The sequence below is a fragment of the Suncus etruscus genome, chromosome 11 (genome assembly GCF_024139225.1).
Source record: "Suncus etruscus isolate mSunEtr1 chromosome 11, mSunEtr1.pri.cur, whole genome shotgun sequence".
Lineage (NCBI taxonomy): Eukaryota > Metazoa > Chordata > Mammalia > Eulipotyphla > Soricidae > Suncus > Suncus etruscus.
Window position 1 is genome coordinate 21,389,854 of NC_064858.1, and position 18,687 is coordinate 21,408,540.

The following is an 18,687-nucleotide window of genomic DNA, read 5'->3' on the forward strand; positions in this document are numbered from 1 at the left end:
TTTATTTCTCATAACCCACATGTACAAAACCTGAAATTACAGCACAGAAAAGTACTGTTAACACAGAGCTCTGTTACATTTATTTTTTCAAAGTCTCATATCCACAATATACAACATTTCAATATCTAAGTGAAGCAGTCAACAAACCTCCCTTTGGAAGCCTAATTGTTAACTCAAAACTAGAGATCCAACCCACAAAGACCAGAGATGACACAATGCAAGAAGCAAGGGATTTTATTACCAGCATGCTGGGGCAGCACCTCTCAAAAGTGGCAACCGCTAAACGGGTTTGCAGCTCATTTTTATAGGGTTTACTACTTCAAGGTAGGGGGTAAAACTATAGGTTCTTAGTGCATGCTGCATCAACCAGGTTTAGATTGGTTGGCTGAAGTAGTAGAGGAGGGGCTTGGGTGCCCACTGGGCGCCTGCAACCTTGGCGCGCAGTTACATAAGATTTATAGCCCCGCAGACCCCTGGGTGTTACTAGTTTATCTAACTGTCCTGGTATATGCCCTTGAAGAACCTAAAACTGGTCATCTTTCTGGGCCTAGTAATCCCTATCCTCTGCAGTTTCAGCTTGTCATGGCTCCTTATAGACATAAGCAAGCAAAGCAAGGTTACAGAGCCAAACAGCAGCAGTTAATTCTAAACTTACATTCCTTTCTAATATAATATAAGTGTTCTTTCCAGGATAGATATCAAACCTAAATGAGCAACAAATCATGATATGCTATCTTTAAGGAACATCAAATCAAATAATACAAGTGCTGCACAGTTTTGCAACAGCATGCTTGCCAGACACCTTAAAGCCTCAGGACTATAGGCCACTAACAGGCACTAATGGCTGTGACCTCCATTTACTTCTCATGTACCAAATGCCCCCTCCCATCTCCACCAACTTAGATATATCAGATCAGCATAGGATCCAGTCTTGCCCTCCTAATAGTACTTGCCACTCTGGTTCAATACCATCTATTCACAGTCATACAAGTGGAATGACAACTGGGACATGACAATACATAGACAGCAGATAAACCACCAAGCCAATGGCATATGCAGGGCAAGAGCCTGAGTCCCCAGGGTGGGTTGAGGGGACTAGCGGGAGCCAGACAGGATCAGGACGATGCATACCATATTTCATCCTCAGAAGACTCTGGTCTCAGCTCCATTTTAAAGCCAAGGTCCCTAGTACCACCTAGGAACCCCATGACCAGCCAGGAGTGATCCTATGTGCAGAGCTAGGAGTAAGCCCTAAGTACTACCAAATGAGGTCCCCACAAAAAAAGATACATTTCTAAACAAGAAGAGAGAGAATCACAATTTAAAAGTTATGAGCACATACAGTAGAAAACAAATATCTACAAGTCCATATAAATGAGTCAACAAAAAGCTATAGGTAAGAAACATATCAACCTTCCAGGCAGCAAAATGCTAAGATACTGGCTCTACCCATAAGAAGTAGAGTTTCAGGCCCTCAGTGGGACTCCCCAGGCCTCTCCCCTGGAGAGGAGCCGGGAAGAGCACACCAGCACAACTGATGTGAACACAGTGGTGGGCATCACAATCACAATCAACCAGGCAAGTGTCAGGCACCCTGCAAGGACATGAAGAAACAAGCTTTCAAGGGCCTCTTCAGACCTTCAATCTGTCATGGCAGAAGGAAGTCCCAGACCAAATCCAGTGAATAAACAATCTACAGCATATCTAACCAATACTCCTCAGAGCTCTTGCATCGATTTATCAAGATGACAATTAAGCATCTTACTTTTATTTTGACTTACTATAAAATAATTTTTAAAATTCAAAGTGTCAAAAAGAACCTAATGCCACAAGACAACTATGTACTATGTGGCATCTGATGTGGGCCCTGAGGAAAAAGATAAAATCCAAGGAAACCTGAAGCAAGGATGGAGGTTTGTCTTACAAATCTAAAATGATTTTAAACAAGAAATATTTTTAAAAATTAGACCTAGAGAAAATGATGACTATTCAGAAAACAGGGAGAGAAATAAAAGTCAGTAAAAAGTATTCAAAAAGAACAATCTACAGAAAAATCAAAAAGAGTATTTTGTAACTATTGTTTGGCCACACCAGTAGTGTTTGGCAATTACTCCTAGCTCTGTGCTTATTTTTAAATGCTAAGCAGCCATGTTATGACAGGGTCAGAGAAGTCAAGGGAACAGAAAGCCCTGGACTTTGGCAGTCACTTCTATTAAGAATGGCCTGTGAATGAGAGTGAGAAACAAGTAACAGCCATTGTGAAGCCCAGGCACCCTATACTTATGAGCCACTCACTCAGAACTCTATTTACATGGTCTCCTGTTTTTAGTATCATGCATGTTCCCCCAGATTCACACCAGCACAGAAATGAGGAGAAGCATCAGAATGCCACTTCTATAGGGATCACAAGGTAACACTCCAATCACGACTCTCCCCCATGCAAAAGGGTTGACCCACCTCACAGGGCAGGAAGACTATAGTGGAGCAGCTGAGATAACAGGTCAGAGCCTCAAATTTCCCCTCCATTCTCTCGATCAGGTGTCCAAGAGTGGCAGAATCCACAGACAAGAGCCAAGGCCAAGATCCTAAGGTGGTTTTCGTCACTAGCAGAGGAAGAATCCAACTCACAGACACTTACCAGAATCCACGCTCCACGCAGGAATGTAGCCTCCCTCGGTCACGTAATGGACAGGAGACCAAAACAGGTCCTGTAGGAAAGGGAGACAGGAGAGGAGGAATGTTACACTGGACTCCACCAGAGCCAAGGCAGGAGGTTATTGCATGCATGTGCCGTAGTTTTGGGGCTTTTGAAACATTAATGCTTTAGGGGACTGAGACAAAGTACAAAGGTTAGGGCATGAGGTCTCCTGAGCACAGCCATAATCAGCTCCTGAGCAGAGACAGAACCAGGTATAGCTCCTGAGTATTAACAGGTATGGTCAAATATTTTTTTTAAAAAAAGAACAATAAAATTAATCTCAAATAACCAGAAGGTAAATTCAGACTCAGTCCTATTTTATAAGTCAAGAGAGACATCAGATGATGTCACAAACAGAGGTGAAATATATTCTAACCCAGAGCACTATGACATCAACACTTCAAGCTTCTATTCTGATGGGGCCCTGGCTGCCATAACAGTGCTAACAGCAAGGCCTGTAGTAGGTGCTGGATCGGTCCCAAAAACCTCCCCCAATCACAGGCACCTCATCCATCCGGCCCACATCCTCTGCAACATGAGAATGTCTTCTTCAGGTCAATTCCTAATTGTAAATCATGCTCGCCTGCTAACTGGAAGATTTATGTGGACTATTTAAAGCTGTGCTTCAGCACCAGCCAAATCTGAGGGATGCTTTCCAAGGGTCCAGGCAACGGCACTCAGAGCTCTCTGCCCTGGAAACTGCACTCGTGCTACCTACACCACTGCCACAAATGCAAACAGCATGAAAGACAACTCCGAAATAGCTCAAGAACTTAATGTGATTTCTCTTTAAACACGAGTTCCTTGTTAAAAGGCTGCAGTGTACCTTCCGTCAGACAAATTCTCTATTGGAATGGCGCAAGGAAAATGACAAACTTAAACCACTTTGAAATGCAATTAGAGACAAGATTTCTAACCACTAAACCTAAAAAAAGGAAGAAGATGGAAATCACTGTACAATAAAGACATTGGAATTAAAGTCACAATTAAAAATAGACATTTCTATAAAGGTAGGGGAACAATGTTTGGGGTAAAGTATATACAGTAAAGTAAACCTATATAAACCTCTATAAAGTAAACCTAGTGGAGGGGCCATAACACATGGAGTCAAAATACCTCCTAATTCTTTCCAAAGAATTTATACAAAATTGATGGAGGCTGGTGCGGTGACAAACGGTAAGGCATTTGTCTTGCACGCGTCTGACCTAGGACAGACCATGGTTTGATCCCCCGGCATCCTATACAGTCCACCAAGCCAGGAGCAACTTCTGAGCACAGAGTCAGGAGTAAACCCTGAGTGTCACAGGGTTTGGTCCAAAAAAAAAAAAACCATAAAATTGATAGACGTAACCTGCAATAACAAGCTGATGAGTGTGCAAAGCAGAAGGCAGCACCTCTTCAAGTCGATAAAGCAATGTCAGTCATGCAGATGGAATCACACAGTGTAACTGAAGTAAAATCCATGACAGTGGTCAGGGGCATGATGGCCTGGCGTCGGTTCTCTTCAGAATCATTAATAATAAAAAATACTGACATAGGAATCACAAGGCTGCCAGGAAAAAGGCACACTTCTCTGGAACAACTTTTAAAACAACTAGCCGCCTCCAGAACCCATGTGGGCACCAATGAACTGTACTTACCATTAATCTGGGAGGCCCTGAGGAGCCCTTCAAGTGGCAGGCCCAGTGTAGGATCTCAGGGACCAGGGGGAGGCCCAAGAAACAAAACAAGGAGCACCCACTAAAACCTCATTTTCTCCAAGCCATTTTGTTTCAAGAAATTATTTTTTTTTAAGATGTCTTTTCTTCTAGTAAAAACCTAGATAAATACTTTTAAAAAAGGAATAAAATGACTTAAAACTTACCCAGGTGATTGACAACTCACCCATTTTAAATCCAACTGGGTGTGGGGTTGCAAGAGATAATTAGGGGCTGGAGCAAGGCTAGCCCTAAAGCAAGGTGGTCCTGGAAGGCCCCAGTCTGAGGAGTGCCCCTTTACCAGGCAACTGACCCACACATCGCAAAGTGAGCCAAGGCCCTTTGCACACTGCTGGGAAGACAGAAAGGAACAATGTGTCCCTTGATGGCAGCATGGCTTATATGTAAAGGGTGATCCCACATATGGGGTCATAGATGAGAAGAAAGTAAAGCTGACACCAGAACATCCTTTCAGAGAGAAAGAGGACAGCAGGACAGTGGCATGGAGGGAGCCAGTATGTGGGCAGGGCACAGGGCCCTGGATTCTGTTGGGGCAGGAAACAGGTCAGACCAGTAAGTAGCCAAACCACAGCAGGGCAGCAAAGAGACATACAGCCCCCTATCCCAATCCACCACTCATGCAGCACAAATGCCACAGAGAGACAAATGCCACAGAAAGACAAATACATACCCCACTGTGGCCCAAAAACCAAGAGAGGGGCTGGAGAGAGAGCACAGTGGTAGGGCGTATGCTTTGCATGTGGCCGACCCAGGATGGACCTGGGTTAGATTCCCGGCATCCCATATAGTCCCCTGAATCTGCCAGAAGAGATTTCTGAGCACAGAGCCAGGAGTAACCCCTGATTGTCGCCAGGTGTGCACTCCCCCCCAAAAAAACACAAAAACCAAAGGCCACAGATATACACATGCCCTACTATTCCTGAGCAGACAAATCACTCCAACATCAACCACTAACCCACACTTCCTTTAAGTTAATTGAGAGAAAGGACTTTTGGCTTAGTTTAGACCTTTATTATTCTGTCAGTACTGTATGTTATAGAAGACCAGCAAAAATAACAGAATGAAAGATCAACCATCTTAGGACTATCTGCACAGACTTTTTACCATGCTTTCAATTTTTGGGGAGGAGGGTTACACCCGGCATCGCTCAGGGGATACTCCTGGCTCCATGCTCAGAAATCGCTCCTGGCAGGCTTGGGGGACCATATGGGATGCCAGGATTCGAAACAATGACCTTCTGCATGAAAGGCAAACACCTTACCTCCATGCTATCTCTCCAACCCCCCACCATGCTTTCAATTTAAAAAAAAAAAGGTGGCTGGGGGTGGCAGAGGCTCTCCTCTGGTTCTAAAAAGGGTGCTGGTTTTCCCCTTGGATAAGCTGGCAAGGCTCAGCAGATAAAACTTATGTAACTTGAAGAATACATAGAATCGCCAGAAGAAACAGAGAAAAACTAGAAAAATAGGTGAGTTTCCAAAAGAAATCATTTTAAATTGTATATCTCTCTCATCCTTTAAAGATGATCTTACCAGTGGTGTGTGTTGTAACATGCAGAATCCTAAGACCAAAGCACTGTGGCCATCGAGGACAACTGTAACCATGTACCAAAACACAGTTTCAGCCCAGTCCAAAAGGCTAGAAAGTCAAGCATGGCAAGTGCAACTGTCCCATCCACAGAAGGAGCACAAAGCATAAGGAAAACTCCCACTTGGCCTGCATTAACTCAGCACTGACTCAGCACCCCAGGCAGCACCTCAACTTCGCCCAAGACACTACTGAGCCTCGTATCTGTCCAGCACCTCTACTCCAAACACAACAGTGCCTACCTGGGTAATTCAACTTAGACTCCTTTCAAACCCCTAAGTCTGGAAGATCTCCAAGCATTCAGCATGAACCAGCCCACTCCAGACCTTCCCGCCGTCAACTGCATGCTTTCTGAACAGCTATGGAGAACCTGGTTCTACTGTGGATAGAGAAGATAGACTCTGGCTGCTTCCTGAAGTTTACTAGGAAATGATGTGTCTAAAGACAGAGAATTTCACACAGAAGTGAAAACTCCCAGTATGTAAATGTTATACAAATTTCTAAAATCAGGTTAAGAGTGGGCTTTGTATAAAGTCAACACTTTACAAAGTTTACAAGGAATGTAAAATGAGGGTAGAACAGGAGAAAGTACATACTGTCTGGTGGGGACCATTGCAGTCCAGGGCAATAAAGGGCTGTGGGGTGACCACTCTCTGAGCACATAGGATTGAACTGAGATATCCCACTGGACTCACATGCCACTTTTAAGTTTTGAGGGGGATTTTTTGGTTTGTTTCTTTCTTGGGCCACACCCGGTGATGATCAGGATTCACTCCCTGTTCTGAGCTCAGGGATCTATCTCTCCTGGAAGGCTCAGAAGCCCATATGTGGTGCTAGAGATTGAACCCATATTAGCCTGTTCAAGGAAAGCACCCTCCTGCTGTAGAGCTAGCAGGTATTCCAAGAAGTACAAACTGACTTCACTGACCAAAGCAAGTAAGAGGCCACCAGAAGTGGATTTTCCAAGGTAAACATCAGTCAGTCAGTCACCCTACAATTACTACTGATGGCAGAATTTTTTTTATAATTTTTATTGAGACCAATGTGAATTACAAGTCTTTCACAGTTATATTTAAGGTACATAGTGACAGTGAATTAGGGCAATTCCCACCACCCATGTTGACCTCCCTCCACCCCTGTTCCCAGCATACATCCCATACCTCTACCCTTACTCCCCTGGAGTGTTGGTGTAACAGGTCCATTTAGTGTATAGCTTGTAGTTTGGGTTTCTTGACGCTACTGTCATTGGCTTTGGGTTCAGTACTTAGGTCTGATCATTTTTTATTTTCACTCAATGTTTGTGAGACTTTGCCTCTGGTACCATCAACAATTTTTTCTTCCTCTTTTTCCTCAATTTATGAGGTGAAGATTCATGTTCTATGGTTCTGTTGAAAAGAAAAAAGGAAAGCAGGGAGGAGCCCCTGTCTAGAAGCTATAAATATAAATTTAAAAGAAGAAAGAAAAAAAAACAAGAAACCAAAAAAAAAACAAAAAAACAAACAACAACAACAGAAAGGAGGTTGGTTGTTGTTGTTGATGTTCTTGCTGCTGCTGCATAGGCACAGTAAGTATTAGGGTAGGGAAATTAGAAAGGAAATTATCTTGGCCTAAAAGATATGGGGTTTCTCTACTCTTGAAGCATATTGTCATGGTTTTAACTACAGGCTCGGGTGGTGGATTTTTGTATATTAAATGCCTTTACATCCGGCTGTGCTCAAGGAGCACTCCTAGCAAGTGATACAAGTAGCTGTACTATTTTTCCAGCCCCTGTTTTGTATATTTTAATATTTTAATTTCATGCTTTAATAAAACTGGTTTTTTAAAATCACCACAGCACATAATAAGGAGGGAAAACACTTCCCATATGGTACTTTGCTCAATCTCAACTCTAACTCTGTGCTAAGAACCATCTCTTAGCAGACATGACAGCAAAAAGGATGCTCATGGAGAAAAGATGTTCAGTCAGCTATCATTTATGGAAAGAGATATCAAAGAAAAATTCTCTAATCTCAGGCAGAACAGGCAAAACACATAAGCAATCCTCAAAGTGCGTCAGTGAGATTGAGATGGTGTCAGAAATTAAAGGGGGATGACCTCCAGGTTGGAGAGAGAGTACTGCAGAAAGGGCACTTGTCTTCTTTAATGCCAGTATAGCACAGAGTTCAAAGCCCCTGAAGTACAAAGCTAGGAGTATGCCCTAAACAGTTAGGAAGAAGGGATGGGGGGAGAGAGAGAGGAGAGGGAAAGGGAAGGGAAGGAATGGAGTAAGAACGAAAAAAGCAAAGAGAAGCAAAGAGAGTGGAGGAGAGGGAAGAGAGGGAAATGAAGGAAAGGGGAAATGACAGAAGGGAGGAAGGAGACAGACAAGCTCTGAAGTGCTTCCAGGATGCCAGACCTCAGCACTGCTACACAATCACAATGGAAAGAATGTGCGGTAATTCACCAGTTTTCAATGCTAGAAGTATCCAAACAGAAATCCTTTTTACAAAGGGGATATACAATGGTCTCCATGAAGACTCCCATCGGCTCACAGGCATGTAACAAATTAAACTACTCATCTATTCATTTAAGCAGCACTTCATTTAGCACAGGGCTCCCAGTTACTCACTTCCCTTCATTCAACTCCAGTTATTGGAACCCATAAGGTTCCAGTTACTCAATTTCCTTCAGCACAGGCTTCCGGTTACTCTATTTCTTCATTCAATGCAGGGTTCCTGACTACTCAATGATCTTTCCCTACTAGCTCTGCTTAATAGCTTAGTTTCAAATGGATAATAGTAATATAATGACAATTTTCTAACACCTACAATAAAATTGTGATGGTGATAAGTGTATAAGAACTAAGCTATAAATAGTTCATTTTTTTACCCAATACATTTAAGTTCAAAAGTAATTGTCTGCCAGTAATTAAGAATCTGCTCACAGCCAAGAAACATACTCCCCTCCTCAATTGAGGGTGTAATCTTTGATGTCCATAAACTCTTCTTATATCCCCAGAGTTTGCAACCTACTACATACAACCAAACACCCTTGTAAGACATGCATATATGCACAGTGCACCTTCTATTAAATAAGGTGAGAAGAGAGGAAAGACAGCAAAGGTACCTTATGTAAATAAGGCCACAGACAGACAAACACATACCAGGTAGAAACATAGACATAATAAGGAAACACTCCTGCCACTTAAGGCCCTTGTTCTAAACCTATCTCAAGGCTACAACCAGCATCTGTCACTTCCAATCCTACCTAGATACATTTCTCAACCTTCCTCTGATCTTGTCCCTCTTCTGACCTCATGTCCCCCACCACCAACTTGCACCCAGCCTTGTGCTAGGACCCCAACGTATAGTTTTCACCTGTGCCCCTAGTAAAGAACTGCTGCTTTCCTGGGGACAGTGACCAGATCTTCCTTCTCAAATAGACAAATCAACAGGCATACTCCCTGCAGTGGGCACCCTCTCCCACAGACCATCAGAATAGTGACACTCTCCAGACATGCCCTTGGGGGCACGCTAAGCACCAGTATGGCATAGGAGGATCCCTCATTTCCTCAGACCTAGGCTCCAACACCCAGTAGCTGAGCTAGAGGAATCTGCAGGACTGGGAGCCCATGCCTCAGGCTCTAGGTCCCAACACTGTGACTTCTGAGGCATTGGACAAACATGCTGGAGTAAAACATCCAAGGGAGGAACATCTGAACACTCATTATCCAAAGAGAACCAACATGAATTGTACCTGTTTCCACTACAGAATGAGCCCAATGGAGTCTTCTGTCCTTTGTCTTCTGTCTGTTTGAAAGACTATTTTGAATTTGTTTACTAGAAATGTTTACTCAAGCAAGCTAGCAGCAGCTACATGAGGAGACACTACAATGGGTTTTTAGTTCCTTGTCACAATGTCCTCCAGCCCTTAGAGCTGCCTCTTGGCCCCTTGGAATCCACTTCCTTCATACCCACATCACACATGGCTCCCATTCTAAGGCACAGCCTACAGGTATAATGACACAGCAACCCTTCAAGAACATAGGTGGTCCTCCCAAATATATCACTGGCCAGAAGGTCTCAGGATTCTCCTAAGAAGTCTGTATAGATTTTAAATGATAAATCCCTTCTAATAGGGCAGTCTTTCCCAAAGCCTTTCAACTCTTTTTTTATTACAATTATTTTTTAATGTGGAAAGGAAGATGTCCTGAATTGGAGAAACTATTTTTGAATAATGTATCTGATAAGCAATTAACAGCCAGGAAAAAAACTCCTATAAGCCAATAGAATAAATCAAGCAATTCAACTTAAAAATGGGCAAGAAATTGAAACAGGTTATTTTCTCAGAACTTCATATGGCCAACAGGATCATTAAAAATATACTTATCAAAACTGAATATTGGTGACATGTAAATCCCATTAATCAGAAAATATAATTTCTCGCAGGTGACATTTTCAGGCACAACATATACTATGGTTCAATAAATGCTTATTTTCCCCTTTCAGCATATTAATATGACAATTCAACTTAATCCAACTAGGATAAATAAGTAAACAATTATCTTATTTAAAGAGAACCAACCGTATAAGATGAAATGGCATAATGGTCAGTGATTTGTAAGATGAAAAAAATAGAGTTGCCAGTATTGTTAAAAGAAAGTCACAAGACAGACAACGAAGCAGGATTTCCTCCTGGGTGTGGTAAAACTCGACTTTCAGGTAGCTTTTGAATACAGAGATCCACCACACGGTGTCAATGCACCTGCCACTGATTAAAAACTTGGCCACAGCTTACTTTCCTGGTGTATGGATATCACTTCAGTCAAAACCAAATGCAACCCCATCAAAAAATGGGGAGAAGAAATGAACAGACACTTTGACAAAGAAGAAATACACATGGCCAAAAGACACATGAAAAAATGTTCCACATCACTAATCATCAGGGAGATGCAAATCAAAACAACGATGAGATACCACCTCACACCCCAGAGAATGGCACACATCACAAAGAATGAGAATAAACAGTGTTGGCGGGGATGTGGAGAGAAAGGAACTCTTATCCACTGCTGGTGGGAATGCCGTCTAGTTCAACCTTTATGGAAAGCGATATGGAGATTCCTCCAAAAACTGGAAATCGAGCTCCCATACGATCCAGCTATACCACTCCTAGGAATATACCCTAGGAACACAAAAATACAATACAAAAACCCCTTCCTTACACCTATATTCATTGCAGCTCTATTTACCATAGCAAGACTCTGGAAACAACCAAGATGCCCTTCAACAGACGAATGGCTAAAGAAACTGTGGTACATATACACAATGGAATATTATGCAGCTGTCAGGAGAGATGAAGTCATGAAATTTTCCTACACATGGATGTACATGGAATCTATTATGCTGAGTGAAATAAGTCAGAGAGAGAGAGAAAAACGCAGAATGGTCTCACTCATCTATGGGTTTTAAGAAAAATGAAAGACACCCTTGTAATAATAATTTTCAGACACAAAAGAGAAAAGAGCTGGAAGTTCCAGCTCACCTCAGGAAGCTCACCACAAAGAGTGATGAGTTTAGTTAGGGAAATAACTACATTTTGAACTGTCCTAATAATGAGAATGTATGAGGAAAATGGAGAGCCTGTCTAGAGTACAGGCGGGGGTCGGGTGGGGCGAAGGGAGACTTGGGACATTGGTGATGGGAATGTTGCACTGGTGATGGGTGGTGTTCTTTACATGACTGAAACCCAAACACAATCATGTATGTAATTAAGGTGTTTAAATAAATTAAAAAAAAAAAAAACCAAATGCACAGAAAGGGGGGGGGGGGAGTATGGGATGCATGCTGGGAACAGAGGCAAAGGGAGGTCAACACTGGTAGTGGGGAACTGCCCTCATGCACTGTCACTATGTACCTTAAATATAACTGTAACTGTGAAAGACTTGTAATTCACCTGGGTCTCAATAAAAATTATTTTTAAAAAATGCACAGGGGCTGGAGTGGTAACAGGGTGGGTAGGACTTTTGCCTCATACACGGCTGACCCATGATGGATCCGGGTTGGATTCCCAGCATCCCATATGGTGCCCCGAGCACAGAGCTAGCTAGGCGTAACCCCTGAGCACTGCCGGGTGTAGCCCAAAAACAAAACAGAGCACAAAAAATGTTACTGGAGTCTCAGTGCAGTGCCTGATTTAACAATAGTAGCCACTACACAGCCACTGTTCTACCTGCTACACATATTACACACATCCTGGCAACAACTGTGCCACCACCACAGGTGAGCACTGTGCTATCTGCAACACTGGCATGTTGCTTGAACTCAAGGATCTTGAGCTCTGAAAACTCGTGGAGGGCCAGGGCTCTGCCTGCTTCTCACCCTCTTCTATCACTCCCACAGAACCTGACACTCACCCTTTTGAGACTTCTGTGATCTCAAGCTCTCATTATGCTCGTTAGTTATAATAAACTCCTCCGTTCCAGCCCCAACTTTCTCTTCTTGTCATTATTTGAGTCTTTCTCCATTTCTTCCTTGATTGCCCTTCACTCTTCTAAATGCCTATTTCTTTCCTCACTGTCAGTATGATGTGTTACACACTGACTAAATATAATCAGTACCCACAACAGATATATATACACACACACAGTCCAATATCTGGCTTTGCTCAGTTGAAATTAATAAGCATAAGGAATAATGAGAAATATGAATGGAGGAAAAGGATTCAAGGACTAAAGAGATATGGCACCTGCACTGCACATGCTGATCCAGGTTTGATCCTAAGCACCAAATGATCCCCCAGCACAACCAGGCGTGATCCCTAAGCACAGAGCCAGGAATAAGTCCTGAACTCAATCAGTGTTCAAAGAAAATGAAAGAAGAAAAAAAAAGAAAAGAAAAATGGTTCATGTCTCAGAGACCTGCGCTACCCTGTCTGGCCTGAAGGGAATCCCAAATTCAGCACTAAATGAGTTTTGCACAAAGCAAAGGAGGAAAGAAAGAAGATCTGAGTAAAGGCTCTGAAGTTCCCAAAGTACACATTCACATGTGCACGTATGCATAAACATATAGACACACACACACACACTTGAGCACATGGACATTAACAGATGCATTCTGGAATGTTTTTCCAACTGGAGAAAAAGCAGACGTGAACTAAAGCAGCCTCTGACATCTACAAAGTCTTCCTAGGCACAGACCATGGCCAGTGAAAGGACAGTAATTCTCCTAAACTGTTTGGACATTTATGTGAACCAGAACTGCTCCTCAGAAAAGTGACTTAAAAACAGTGGAATAAGACTCAGATCCTGAGCTCCTGGATTTATCCAAACTAAATGCTAAATTCTTTTGCTGAAACGGAAGTAACAGCATTGATACCATCTAGAGCCCATCTATTTTCATATTCCTAAGCATGTTTTTAGGAAATGTCCAACAAAAACTTGTGGTCAGATAATGTCCTTGGTCACTGAGAGACTCCTTTGTTAATCATTGAGACCCTGAGAATTAATCACCTTGGGGTGTCCTTGCTTCTCCCACAAATCAGTAATATACAACTTGGGAAAACCAGCTACACAACAAAGAAGAGTCCCCTGCACTAGAAACTACCCGTGTGAGTATCTCATCTGACACGCATGGAAAGGAGAAAGCTTTAAGCAGAGTCATGGACAAGTAACATCTGACACCACCATCCACCCTGAGCAGAAGGTAGTCCTGGAAAAGAAAATCATTTCTTTTCAGCACAAAAGGAGAAGTTTAAAATATCTAGATACTTGGGGCAGGAGAGGAGAGATAGCACGCGGTAGAGGCATTTGCCTTGCATGCAGAAGGACGATGGTTCAAATCCCGGCATCCATATGGTCCCCAGAGCCTGCCAGAGCTGTTTCTGAGCGTAGAGCCAGGAGTAACCCTGAGCGCCACTGGGTGTAACCCAAAAACAAAACAAAAAAAATAAATAAATAAATATATATATATAATTATATAGACACTTGATGACAATTACCAAATACTTTAAATATATTTATATATATATATATATATATATATAGAGAGAGAGAGAGAGAGAGAGAGAGAGACTTGATGAATACCAACAAGTATTTTATGCACATTCATCAAAACAGGGAATAAGGATTCACTTCAACCTGTCTTTGAATTCATGGTAGCCCACACACCGTGATGCAATTTTCACTGGCTTCTTTTTATATTTATGTCCTATTTGGGCAAACTCAGAAGAAAATGTTTTGGGGCCAGAGTGATAGTACAGCATGTAGGGCACCTGCCATGCACATGGCCAACCTGGGTACAATTCCAGCAGTACATATGATACCCCCTACCCCTACCCCTGCCAGGAGTTCCTTGAATGTAGAATCAGAGAAAGCCCTGAGCACCACCAGGTGTGCCCCAAAAGAAAATAAAAGGCTTAATCTCCTTTTAAGCTGTCTATAAAATTTGCAACTGAAACATCTCCAGGAATCTCTTTCCACTAACATCTCAGCACACTTTTCCAGTAGACAGATTCCTGAACTCCTCTGTCAGCACTGCAATGCCCAGACTATTGGATCTCAAGTAGTAAAGGCTGCAGCACTCTCCTGGCAGAAACTCCAAACTCACTACAGAAACAGCACACTGCAGGCAGAGCCCCACCAGGTTCATTCCCTGGCCCCTCACACCCACTGGAAAGGACCCCTGGGCACTGAACAGGAAATAGTCCCCCAGAAATGCTGGGTGAGGGGGAAAAAAGGCTTCTACAGTGAGAAAGTCAAGAGCTCCTCACAGCACAAACTGGACAAAACACGCAAATTTGTGAAGCGTTCCATATTTAAAAAAAAAAAAAAAAAACATGAAAGTCAGTCTGGGACAGCAAATCTCTGCTTTCTAGGCTAGAATAATCAAAAGGCACCTGAAAATAGAAGAGGAAATCAATCTTCTTCGAACACTCAGGAAAAGAGTATTGACTTCACACTTTACAAATTAGTTATTTCAGTCCTATAGTTAATCCAGGACTCCATGGCAATTCCAAAAAAGCAAGCTCCTTCGAGAAAAAAAAATTGTGCTAGATACGCAGCACTTTTACAGAAGTAATAAGGTACATAGGACAGCCAGAAGAGCTAGAATATGCCTTCCATTGAGGGTTTTACCTTGGGTCCCTGGTTAATACGGGTTCCTGAGCATTGCTGGGTACAGCCCAGAACTGCTGGCCAAGGCTAAGCCTTTAGACCCACACACTGGTTGAAATATAACTTGGATGATCCAGGGGTTCCCTGAGCACAGCTTGGGAATCCTCCAAAGTAGGCAATATCTCTGATGTTGATTTAATATTAGAAGTTCTTCTAATTTCAACTTGTTTCAATTATATTCCCTGCTACTAACAGTAAATGTATCCAAATCGTTTTTTTTTTTTTGGGGGGGGGAGGTGGGGAGGACATAGCCAGCCATGCTCAGGGCTTACCCCTGGCTTTGTGCTCAAGGATAACGCCAGGTGAGGTTGGAGATCATATGGAAGGCAAAGGATAGAACTTGGGTCAGCCCTGTGCCAAGCATACACCTTACAGGCTATACTATCACTCTGGTTCCCCTACCCTCTTATGAGGGACTCTACCTCATACAAATAGCAATAGTCTTCGTGCCACTTATTAGGGATTTGACAACAGAGGTAGGAGGAAACAGGTAAAGAAATCTAAATTAAAGCTAAACTGGACTAGGGAATACAGCTCGGTGATGGAGCCTTGTTTTGCACACGTGAGCCCTGAATTCAATCCACAACAAAGAGAGAAGGTAATTTACAATTAAAACTTATAAAAAATCATTCAATTTAGGTCAACATTCTATTTTATATTTTTATAGGGATGACATCTATAGGTTCTATGGATCCACAATCATTACCAGCAATACTAGGCTGCTCTACAGGACTGGGGATCTAATTTGGGATCTCCCACATGTTCTACATAAACTCTACCTCATGAGGTATTTTCTGAGCCTCTACATAAACATTTTAGAAACCAATAATGTTATCTCATGTTGATTTATTAAAATGCTTAAGGACTCTATTGAAAATATTAAACTAACATACAAATTCAAGCTAAGCACAATATATACAAAATGATAACTAGAATTCATACTGGTAATATTAGCATAGTAGTAAATAGCCAATTCAGAAAGGTGAGATCAAATCCCAGCTTGCCAATGAACCTCTGATACAACATTGGATATGTTTGTCGACTTGTCCAAGAGAACTGGTTTCACTTACAGAAAAAGGCAAAAATGCAGCCTCTTCAAGGGCACTAGAACAGTCATGTAGAGTTTCTACAAGCAGTGAAACAAAGATTTCTCTAATTCTTTTTTTTTTTTTTTTTTTTTTTGGTTTTTGAGTCACACCCGGAGGTGCTCAGGGGTTACTCCTGGCTATCTGCTCAGAAATAGCTCCTGGCAGGCACAGGGGACCTGTGGGACACTGGGATTCGAACCAATCACCTTTAGTCCTTGATCGGCTGCTTGCAAGGCAAACGCCACTGTGCTATCTCTCTGGGCCCGATTTCTCTAATTCTTACCAAAGGAAAACATGGATAGCAGTTACACATAATGCTTCAGAAATTCTAACCAGATCATAAGGAATAACTGTGGGTCATTCAGTTAATCCAGGCTCTCACCTGTAAATAATGATCTGAACTAGTCCAAATATAAGGTAGTGAATTTCTTTAATTCTAGGTTTTCATTGTAAACTAGGAGTGTACCCAAAACAACAGAATTTACTATGATAATGACCAGGAGATCAAATCCCAACAACATCTAATAAAACAAGGGAGTGACAACTATTAAGAATTTTTAAGGGGAAATCAAACAAAACAGTGTTAGGACACCTGCCAGTGGCTGACACTGGTTTGACCCCTGGCACTACATATGATGCCCCAAGCACAGCCAGGAGTGATCCTTGAGCACAGAGTCAGGAGTAAGTCTTAGGCAGGCAGGCAAATTCCTTGGCATATCCCCAGTACCTGGCTAGCAGATTCCCTGAAAATGCCCCTAACCCCTGTACTCAGATAGCAGAGTCCCTGGGCATAGCACCAGTACCTAGATGGCAAAGTCCTTGGGTATACCCCCTAAAGGACTAATGGTAACCAGGATGTGGGACAAACAAAACCTTTACACTGAGGTCAGGAAAGGAAAATCAAACAGGTACTGAAGGAAGAAGTTTGCAAATTTCTTATTACCAAAACTTCTCCACAGGATCCAAGAATTCCATTCCTATTCTTTGACCAAAAAAACAGAAACACAAGCCCACACAAATATCTGTCGCTGGACAGTAAAGAACTGTCCAGAATGTCTTCAGCACCTTCATTTCACTGAGAACATGCAAATAGGGAAAAATGTGCTGCTAAACACCAGCCATGAAAGCATGAACCAACACAACCTAACACAACCTCCTCACACTAGTAACAAGAAGTCCGAAACCCATTCTAAGTCCTGGATGATCAAAGCTCCAGCGCCAGGAGCCAAGGGGTGAGAAATATTACAAAAATAGAAGGACCCTTCTGAAATAATGAAAACGTTCTTGGTCTGAATTGTGGTGATGATTATAAAGACTATGCAATGTCAGGATTTACAGAACTAAATATTAAAACGGCGTTTTTACTTGTGAACTGTAACTCAGTAAACTTAATTTAAAAAAAAATTCACAGAACATTTTGAAAAACCTACATTCAAATAAATGAGCTGAACTACCTTACTGAACATATGGTATCAAACAGTCATTCCACAGACCCAAAATCCTTAAAAATAATGCAACTATAAAAGACCCAATTAATTCATCATTAACCACTATAGAGGCGGAGTTCATCATCTAAAGAAAGGATTGGTAACAATCCTACATACTCTACAATCACAACTAAGAGATACAAGATAAATGCCCCTTTCTAAACAAACTCCTATTTCTCTATTTAAATAAGAAGAGGCAGGGGAGAAGGAGGATCAAGAGAAAGGGGCAGGGAGTGGTAAAGGAGAAGTAGTCCCCGGTGATTATTTTTTTCCTGCCATTCCTTTTCATCCAAAACTAAGATCATTAACAAAAAATAAATAAATAAACTCAAATTTTGCAGGGAGCTCGATAACACTTCCCATTGAGAAAGCTAAGAGGTAAGTCGTAACGTGCACCCTCCCTCCCTTTTCTTTTTTTATTTACTAGGAGTGGTTTACACTGTTGCTTGGAAACTGGTTCCCAAGATTTCCCAGCTCTCCTCCTGGGCCTGCAGGAGAGAGAGAGAGGAGAGAGAGGAGAGAGAGGGAGAGAGAGGGAGGGAGAGGGAAGGAGGGAAGGAGGGAGAGGGAGAGAGAGAGAGAGAGAGAGAGAGAGAGAGAGAGGGAGGGAGGGAGGGAGGGAGGGAGGGAGGGAGGGAGGGAGGGAGAGAGAGGGAGAGAGAGAGAGGGGGGGGGAGGGAGGGAGGGAGGGAGGGAGGGAGAGAGAGAGAGAGAGAGAGAGAGAGAGAGAGAGAGAGAGAGAGAGAGAGAGAGAGAGAGAGAGAGAGAGAGAACTCGGTGGACAGGGCTCTACTGCACTGCACAACATCATTTGGGCCTGTGGACCCCAGGCACACCACTCGGGTAAGGCGCACAGGGCCCCCTGCTTGGACAGAAGCTGCAGCCGGATGCAGAAGGCTATACAGAGGTGGGTGGCATCGACTCGGGATGGATGACACAGTCAGTCCAGTCTCCTCTCCAAGAT

General features: G+C 42.6%; 1 protein-coding gene across 1 annotated transcript in view; it reads right to left on the minus strand.

Moving 5' to 3' along the window:
* CCDC91 (coiled-coil domain containing 91) overlaps positions 1-18,687 on the minus strand; it is a 258,097-nt gene that overhangs the window by 238,887 nt on the left and 523 nt on the right. The window contains 1 exon segment of the mRNA XM_049783896.1: positions 2,639-2,708. The gene's annotated coding sequence lies outside the window, so the exon portion shown is untranslated.